General features: G+C 41.3%; 1 protein-coding gene across 1 annotated transcript in view; it reads left to right on the plus strand.

Annotated features, from left to right (window-relative positions):
• The window catches only part of STAMBP (STAM binding protein), a 47,717-nt gene extending 40,190 nt beyond the window's left edge, over positions 1 to 7,527 (plus strand). The window contains exon 12 of the mRNA XM_011946035.1: positions 7,226 to 7,527. The gene's annotated coding sequence lies outside the window, so the exon portion shown is untranslated. The remainder of the gene's footprint in view (positions 1 to 7,225) is intronic.
• Positions 7,528 to 9,454: the final 1,927 nt, after the last annotated feature.

Below are 9,454 nucleotides of genomic sequence, written 5' to 3' on the forward strand. Positions count from 1 at the left end.
TACATATATAATCATTCATCTTTTATTTAGAGATGAATGATAATATAATATCACAAATTAAAATTTCTGTAATTTCTACAAATTATACAGAGAAGGAAATTTAGAATTCTAAATGCTTTCATTATTTAAGAAGAAAGAATCAAAAGATATGAATTAAGCATTGGACTCAAATTAGGAAAAGAATAATAAAATATACCAGGAAACCAGGGGGAAAGAAATAAGTATTAAAGCAGAAATTGGCCAGGTGTGGTGGCTCACACCTGTAATCCCAGCACTTTGGGAGGCCAAGGCAGGTGGATCACCTGAGGTCAGGAGTTCGAGACCAGCCTCACAAACATGGAGAATCCCCATCTCTACTAAAAATACAAAATTAGCCGGCCGTGGTGGCGCATGCCTGTAATCTCAGCTACTCAGGAGGCTGAGGCAGGAGAATCATTTGAACCCAGAAGGCAGAGGTTGCGGTGAGCCGAGATTGCACCGTTGCACTCCAGCCCGAGCAACAAGAGCAAAACTCCGTATCAAAAAAAAAAAAAAAAATGCAGAAATTAAGTAATTTAAAAATAGGAGAATAGGTAGATAATAATGTCTTTTTTTTTTTTTTATGAGATGGAGTCTTGCTCTGTCACCAGGCTGGAGTGCAGTGGCACAATCTCAGCTCCCTGCAAACTCCGCCTCCTAGGTTCAACTGATTCTTCTACCTAAGCCTCCTGAATAGCTGGGGCTACAAGCACGCGCCACTGTGCCCAGCTAATTTTGTATTTTTAGTAGAGACGGGGTTTCTCCATGTTTGTCAGGCTGGTCACGAGCAGGGTTTCACCGTATTGGCCAGGATGGTCTCGCTCTCTTGACCTTGTGATCCGCCTGCCTTGGCCTCCCAAAGTGCTGGGATTACAGGTATGAGCCACCGTGCCTGACCTCATAATGTCTTTCTTTGAAAAAGCAATAAAGTAGCCAAAGGGGAAAAAGGAAAATGTGTATAAAATTAGAAATTAGCAAGGGGATATGACAAATGCATGGTGTAAGAAAGTCCTATGTATAACTAAGTTGTTGAATTTGCTACTCAATGAAATAGATGATTTTCTGTTTTAAAAAAATTATGTTAATACACGTGAATGAAACCAAAATTATCTTAAGTGGAAGACTTCAAAGACAATAATCAATAGAGAAATGGGGAAAAGTGTGCAAGTATTATCTCCATATGCTTTTATGAGTTCTTTCAAATTTTCAAGGAACAGATATAATTCTCATGCCATTTTTTAAATTCTGATAAAAAATACATAACAAAATTTACCAATGTAAGCAGTTTTAAGTGTATAGTTCGGTAATGTCAAGTATATTCATATCATTATGAAACAGGTCTCGAACTTTTTCACCTTGCAAAACTAAAACTATCCCCATTGAATAGCAGCTCCCCTCCCCCTCCCCCAGCTCCTGGCAACCACCATTCTACTTTCTGTCTATATGAATTTGAGCTCTTTAGATACTTTGTATAAATGGAATCATACAATATTTGTCTTTTTCTGACTGGCTTATTTCACTTAGTGTAATGTCTTCCCAGTTCATCTGTATTGTAATGTGACAGGATTTTCTTCCTTTTTAGGGCTGAGTAATGTTCTATTTTATGTGGATACCACATTTTGTTTATTAATTCATCTGTCAGTGGACACGAGTTGCTTTCACCTGTTGGCTGTTGTGCAGTGCTGCTATGAACATGAGTGTGCAATGCCTCATGCTGTTGTAACTGTTGTAGAGCATAGGAAAATAAGAAAACCAACATAATTCATTTTTGTGAGCACAATCTCATAAATTGTGTACACACACACACTTCACACCAATCTCAATAATATAGATGCAAACATTCTAAATAGAGCACTAAAAAAATCATCAATCTGGTAAAGGAATAAAGTATCCTAACTGCCAGCATGTATTATGCATTCTCATGTAGAACTTGTCCATGGTTCCCCCGCTAGAAAGTGATGAGTCGGATGGCAGCCCAGGTCTACCTGACTCTCAGAGCCCTGAGGCGTTTGGTGATTTTTGTGTCCCTAGAATGTAATGGTGGCCTCGTTAAAAGAAATCCACTGATATATCACAGGAGTAGGTCAAAGGAAACAAACAGAAACAAGAGTCTCTCATTAAAAAAAATTAAGATGAAAATCAACTTTTTTTTTTTTTTTTAAATTCCCCTAATAAGGAAAGAAAGGGCCAGACGCAGTGGCATACACCTGTGATCCCAGCACTTTGGGAGGCTGAGGTGGGCGGATCACTTAAGCCCAGGGATTCAAGACCAGTCTGGGCAACATAGTGGAACCCTGTCTCTACAAAAAATTAGCCAGGCATTGGTGCATGCCTGTGGTCCTAGCTACCCAGGAAGCTGAGGTGGGAGGATCACCTGAGCTCAGGGAGGTCAAGGCTATAGTGAGCTGTGATCGCGCCACTGCACTCCAGCACTCCAGCCTGGACGAGGGTGAGAGAGGCCCTGACAAGAAAGAGAGAGAGAGAGAGAAAGGGAGGGAGGGAGGGAGGAAGGAAGGAAGGAGAGGGAGGAAGGAGAAAGAAAAAGAGGAAAGAAAGAAGCTTCGTTAACATGATAAAATAAATCTTCTGATATAACACGCAGCATCATACTTAAGCGAACACCGGTGTCAGGGACAAGATAGATCCATTCTAACTACTATTATTGAAGTGTCCTGAAAGGATAATCTAACCCATGCAATGAAGCAGGATAAAGAGTATACTGCTGGAAAGCGGACAGGTTTGGGCTGCAAACTAAGTATCTACCTAGAAATCTGAAGATAATAAACTCTGAAAAAACAGTCAGACCTAATAAGAGAAAGGCACAAGGTTGTTCACTAAAAGATGCATTTTAAAGCTTTGAAAATAGCTTTCCAGTACAGGTAATAGCCATTTGTGATTGGGGAAAGAAACAATCTAATTCAGCACCTAGCAACTAAAAATATAAAATACTTTGGAACAAAGTTAACAGGAAATGTGCAAGCCTTGTATGAAGAAAACCACTAAGCTTTTCAGAGGAATATGCAGAAAATAAATGGAATGACAGAAACACTATCAGTATTCTATGAGAGAAAGACTTAATGTTTTAAAGATGCTACTTGTTCTTTAATCCAAAAACTTAAATGCAAGTCTACCAAAAAATATAATTTTTTAACTTGAAAGATTATTCTAAAATTAATCTAGGATATGTGAAATAACCATTAAAAATTGAAAGAAAGAATGTTGGGGGAAATTTTATTAGCAGATAATGCTTATTATAAACCTGTAAGTTAAAATAATTTGATACTGACCGAGGACTAAATTAAGAATCAGCTAACTTTATTGTTGAAGGAAGTAAGACTTAAAGAATTTAAGTTGCCCAAGGTCACAGAACTCCAAATGAATAATGTCAGACTTCCAAACCCACACTCAACCATACTGCAATGCTACCTTCCTAAAATATACATAAATACATGTATTCAGAAAAACTATGAATAAGAAGTACATTAAAATATTAATATTAGTTATCATAGGTGACAGAATTATGGGATGACTGTTCATTTTTCCCCCATACCCTTTTTTGAATTTTTTCAAATGTACTACAAAGAACATGTATTGCTTTTATAATTGGACAAAAAGGACAATACCTTCTATTTTCAGAAACCAAAACTTCATTGCCCCTTCAATATGGGAATCCAGCCAGACCTTATTCTTGGACAGCATCAGTGAAAGGGGCTTGGGAAAGCTCTTGGGCGTAGCAGCAGAGGCATGTCATATATGGAAACCTTCCATGAGAGTGACCTCACCACTGGAACCCATTCAACATAAACCTTGTCGCAAGAACTAGCAGAGCTCTTTGGACAAAACATGGTGAGTGGAGAACTGAGAAAGAACTGACCTAAAGAAGAGAGAAGCGCTGGTCTTAGACAGCCTGAAGAAGTCCTGGGTACCCATCTGGACTTAGCAGGTCTCCTTTATGATCTATTCCTAGGGAAGGATTACTTTTCCCAACCTCAGCCTCCTTCAAAAAAGAACTCCCACAATGACCGAGGGTTATTTCTGTCTTTTTTTCTGGGCTTGCATTAGAATGTAGGATGTTCCTTGTGTTGGACAAATCATAATGGGTTATTGGTGGGTGACAGAAGTGAAAACATTACCTAGACTAAAGGAAGTAACACTATTCTTAGATACCCCTCCATAATTCCCTATGGTTAGCTTCCCTATCCCCAGCAGCCTCCTCTCCTCACCCCATTTTGCCTTCAAAAAAGTGAATGGCATCATATCAAAGCAGAATTCCATCAAAATATTTCCATACCACCTACAGCACAAGCCCCTGTGCCACATTGAACAGCTTTTAACACCCTGCTCACCACACTTAGACACCTGTGTCTAGAACTTTTCTCACACAGCCTAGTTTTCACCTTTCCCATGTTGTAGGAGGGTTTAAATTTTTTATTTATTTATTTTTAGTAGAGACGGGGTCTCACTTTGTTGTGCAGGGTGGTCTTAAGCTCCTGGCCCGAAGCAATTCTCCCACCCCAGCCTTCCAAAGCGCTGGGATTACAGGCGTGAGCCACTGTGCCTGGCCAAGAATTTAAAATTATTTTTAATTCAACCATGGTAAATGCAGGATAAGTTTACACAAATATTTTGGTTTTCAGCCACAGTGTTGTTCTATAAGCACAGGGCCTATGATTATGGCCTTTGAGACTTCAGCTGGTCTGTGAGGAAACCACATAATGAAAATAGAACCCTGTTAGTTAAAATTCTTTTAATTGCAGCTGGGTGCCGTGGCTCATGCTTGTAATCCCAGCACTTTGGGAGGCTGAGGTGGGTGGATCGCCAGAGATCAGGAGTTCAAGACCAGCCTGTCTAACATAGTGAAACCCTGTCTCTACTAAAAATACCAAAAAAAATTAGCCAGGCATGGTGGTGGGTACCTGTAATTCCAGCTACTCAGGAGGCTGAGGCAGGAGAATCACTTGAACCCGGGAGGCGGAGGTTGCAGTGAGCCAAGATTGCATCACTACACTCCAGCCTGGACAACAGAGCGAGACTCCGTCTCAAAAAAAAAAAAAATTATTTTAATTGCACTGACAGAAAACTCAATTAAAACTGATGTTCAGGCCGGGTGCGGTGGCTCAAGCCTGTAATCCCAGCACTTTGGGAGGCCAAGGCGGGCGGATCACGAGGTCAGGAGATCGAGACCATCCTGGCTAACACGGTGAAACTCCATCTCTACTAAAAATACAAAAAAAAACGAGCCGGGCGAGGTGGCGGGCGCCTGTAGTCCCAGCTACTCAGGAGGCTGAGGCAGGAGAATGGCGTGAACCCGGGAGGCGGAGCTTGCAGTGGGCTGAGATCCGAAAAAAAAAAAAAGAAAAAAAAAAAAACTGATGTTCAGGTACAGTTGGATCCAGTGTCCGTTGTCATCAAGGCTAATTTTTTATTCATCTCTAGGCTCTTCTATGCTTGATGTTTGTTCATTTAATTGGGTTTTTCAGTGAGGTAGCTTTGACAGCTAGAGGGTTATATAGCCTATTGCCTTGGTAAACTCAACAAGAAAAAAGCTTTTTTTCTTTTTAAACAGTCTCACTGTGTCACCCAGGCTGGAGTGCAGTGGCAAGATCTCAGCTCACCACAACCTCTGCCTCCTGGGTTCAAGTGATTCTTCTCCCTCAGCTGGGCAGCTGGGATTACAGGTGCACACCACCATGACTGGCTAATTTTTCTATTTTTTTTTTTAGTATAGATGGGGTTTCACGATGTTGGCCAAGCTGGTCTCGAACTCCTGACCTGAAGTGATCCACCCACCTAACCCTCCCAAAGTGCTGGGATTACAGGCATGAGCCACCACATCTGGCCAAGAAAAAGAACTTCTTAGTTCAACAGTTTCAACACAATATTTAGAACTGAGTTATTGAGTCATGGCTTTGGTCATGACTTCATCCTTGAACCAATCACTCTGGCCAGGAGGATGGAATGCTGTAATTGGCCAGGCCTGGATCATGCACCCATAACCCATCTAAGGCACATGCACTGAGAGTGGGGCAGCATTCATTTCCAAAGAAGAATGGTGGTGGCATTAATAGCAGAAGGGGAAGTAGATGCTGGGGAGGCAGAGGCAACAGATGTCCACCATGTGTGCCTAGAAGAAAAAAACTAGAACCTACCATCTCTACTGTGGGCAGTATGACCCAAAGTGAATGAGCTAATATAAATGGGAACACCAAGTGCTGTTAGCTTTAGATAATAAGAGCTGGACAATGGGTAGTGACCTTCTCACTCCCAAAAAGGCGGGTCGCACATCCAGGCTGTGGGTCACTCATTTAATTTGCATATAGAGTACCTGCTGTGTGCAGAGCACTGTTCAAAGTACACAAAAGTAGATGTTATGCTCTCTGTCCTCAAGGAGCAGATAACGAAGTAAGATAAAGGAGCCCTACTCTTGCAGCGCAAGAGCAATTCATGATCAATGAGTGTATGCAGAATCATGAGCACCAACTTTATCCTGAAGTGTTGAGAGAACCCAAGTGAGGGAGAAATGAATGTTTTCATTTTAATTTCTGTATCTTCCACTTTTATTCAACAAATATTTACTATACGCCTACTAAATGCCAAGTCCCACAGGACTCTAGAAACTTTGTAGAAAGGATTTCAGACAGATTCCCAGGATGTGTAAAATACTAGAAAGAGAAAATAAATTGAAAGTGGGGAAAAGGAATCTAGAAATCAAGTATGCAACAAAGTGAATTCAGCAATAAAGCAAAACACATAAACCATGATTCCTTACATTTCCACCATGGATGGGCCGTAGGATGTATGACATAATAAATAATTTGCATAACAAACCCAACATCTGGTAGAGGGGTTCTGTTTTCCCATAGAAATGATGGAGTCTCACTAAGGCATAAGATACGGTGAATGTAATTCTACTGAAACTGTGGTGGGTGTGGGGAAGGCAACATAGTCCAGCTGAAACACTGGGTTGTCTGCTAACTGGACCTAGCCTATGGATGGATTTCGTCGTATCTGGGAGCTCAGGTGGACTGCATGCATTTTAAACAACTCTGGGTTGTTCTCTGCACTAACATTTTAATAAATATTTAGTGGCAGTGAGCTCAGAATTGTAATCTTTGGCAAGTGCCTGGGGTGCAGCTGCCATTCTTTATTGGTGGCTAAGATATGAGGCTCTCAACTTTTAACACATTTTTGTTTTGTTTTAACACAGCTCACCAAGATGGAAGAACAGAGCCCCTAGGTCCACTTACTAAATGGATTCCCACTTTACAGTGAAGAAGGAGCTTGCAGTAACCACAAAATTTCTGTATAGGCAAATTTAGGGAATTGAATTTCAGGCAGTGTGGTTGTCTCCTTACTTACGAATTTGGAATACCTACCTAGGTAACAACTAGCATCAAAGGTTTTTGATCTGTAGCCTTTCTTTCTGTCCATAATTGGCTAGTAGCTTCTGCTGTATATACAAACCATTTCCTGTCCGAGAAAATTAAACTATATCATCAGAGTAAGAAAGAATATTTATTTTTCTTTTGTGTGAGTGTGGTTTTTGTTTTTCTGGTGTTTTTTGGGGGGAAGGTTGTTTGTTTTTGAGGAAGGACTTGCTCTGTCACCCAGGCTGGAGTGCAGTAGCCCTATTATAGCTCACTGTAGTCTCAACCTCCTGGGCTCAAGTGATCCTCCAGCCTCAGCCTCCCGAGTAGCTGGGACTAGAGATGCACACCACCACGCCTGGCTAATCTTTTAAGTTTTTTGTAGAAACAGAGTCTTACTGTGTTACCCAAGCTGGTCTCAAACTCCTGGCCTCAAGCAATCCTCCTGCCTTGGCCTCCCCAAAGTGCTGGTATTATAGGCATGAACCATTATGCCCAGCCTCCTTTTTTTTTTTTTTTCCCCCTAATAGCAAGGGAGGCTATGCAACCAGCTTATCCAAAGATGGCATCGGGGTTTTTTTGTTTTGTTTTGTTTTGTTTTTGTTTTTATGAGTGGAAAAGTACATGGTGTCAGAGCTCAGCCTGGATCAGCCCTCAGGAAAGTTGTTCCCACAGCTCTGACCCATGAAGCAGAAGAGCAGTGCCCGGTCAATTCGTCCATGGCCCATAGCTGAGGACAGGTCAATAAAAGTTGCAAATGATTTGATATTCTTACTACCACAAGGCAAAAATTATGGCAGTAGCAGCCTGTCGTGGAATTATTATTTAAAGCTCATCTGTTCCTTATGTCAAATGCTAATCTGAGAATCCCAATTTATACAATTTGTTAAAAAGCTGGCATGGAATTTGGGTAGAATGGTCAATAAACAAATAGACTTTTCATTTGAGTTAGAGGAGATACAGGATGTCCTTATTGAAGGCAAGATAAACTGGACTCTGTGTCTAGCCAAACAAAGCCAAGTCCATAGAGTGATAAAATAAAAATGAACACAATAAATAAATAAAGCAATCGATACACCTGAGGAGTGGAGCTCATGATTCAGAAGCATTGACAGCTCTAGAGGCAGAAAGTTCTATGTGGGTGCTTTAGATTAGGGTCAAGTTTTAAAATTGCCTGGGCAGCGAAGGACCATAACTGGGTTCTAGTCAGAGATTCGCCTCATATTTATAAAACTTGGGGCAGTTGACCCGGTTTTGTAAGAGCTGGAGGAAGTGAACTTCCTAGGTGTTACTCAGCATTGGGCCACACACAAACCCACTTTCCAGAATAACTCAGAAAGCTTCCAGAGTCCGCCTTTGTTGCCAGAGATCTATCAGCCAGATTCAATTCTTACCACAATGTATTGAAATAAAGTATTTTTAAGACAGTGAAAGGCTGGGCCCGGTGGCTCACGCCTGTTATCCCAACACTTTGGGAGGCTGAGGCGGGCTGATCACGAGGTCAGGAGATCAAGACCAGCCTGGCCAACGTGATGAAACCCCATCTCTACTAAAAATACAAAAATTAGCCTGGTGTGGTGGCACATGCCTGTAATCCCAGCTGCTCAGGAGGCTGAGGCAAGAGAATTGTTTGAACCTGGGAGGCAGAGGTTGCAGTGAGCCAAGATCGCACCACTGCACTCCAGTCTGGCAACAGAGGGCGACTCCGTCTCAAAAAAACTAAATAAATAAATACGATGAAAAATGTAGGATAAACTGTAACTTTGATGAAGTCCTGAGTGGCCTCTTCCTATCTTGGTTTTTCACAGCTTCTTCACTGGACTTGTTAAAGGTTATTTTTGGTTACCCAAAAATCCTTCTTAAACCAAATGTATGGAAAGGAGGACCCACATTTGCAGTAACATTTTGAAACTAAAACTAATTCTTAGTTATTTGTGTGACGTTGTTACGTGAGAACTTCACCTTCAGAACACTGCAAGTGATGATTTTAATAGTTCTCAGCTAACACCAGGTTGCAAGTAGAGCTTTCTCCCTCAGTGCTAGGGGAGGCATAATGCCAAGCTTATGAG

The sequence above is a fragment of the Colobus angolensis genome, unplaced genomic scaffold (genome assembly GCF_000951035.1).
Source record: "Colobus angolensis palliatus isolate OR3802 unplaced genomic scaffold, Cang.pa_1.0 Scaffold249, whole genome shotgun sequence".
Taxonomy (NCBI): domain Eukaryota; kingdom Metazoa; phylum Chordata; class Mammalia; order Primates; family Cercopithecidae; genus Colobus; species Colobus angolensis.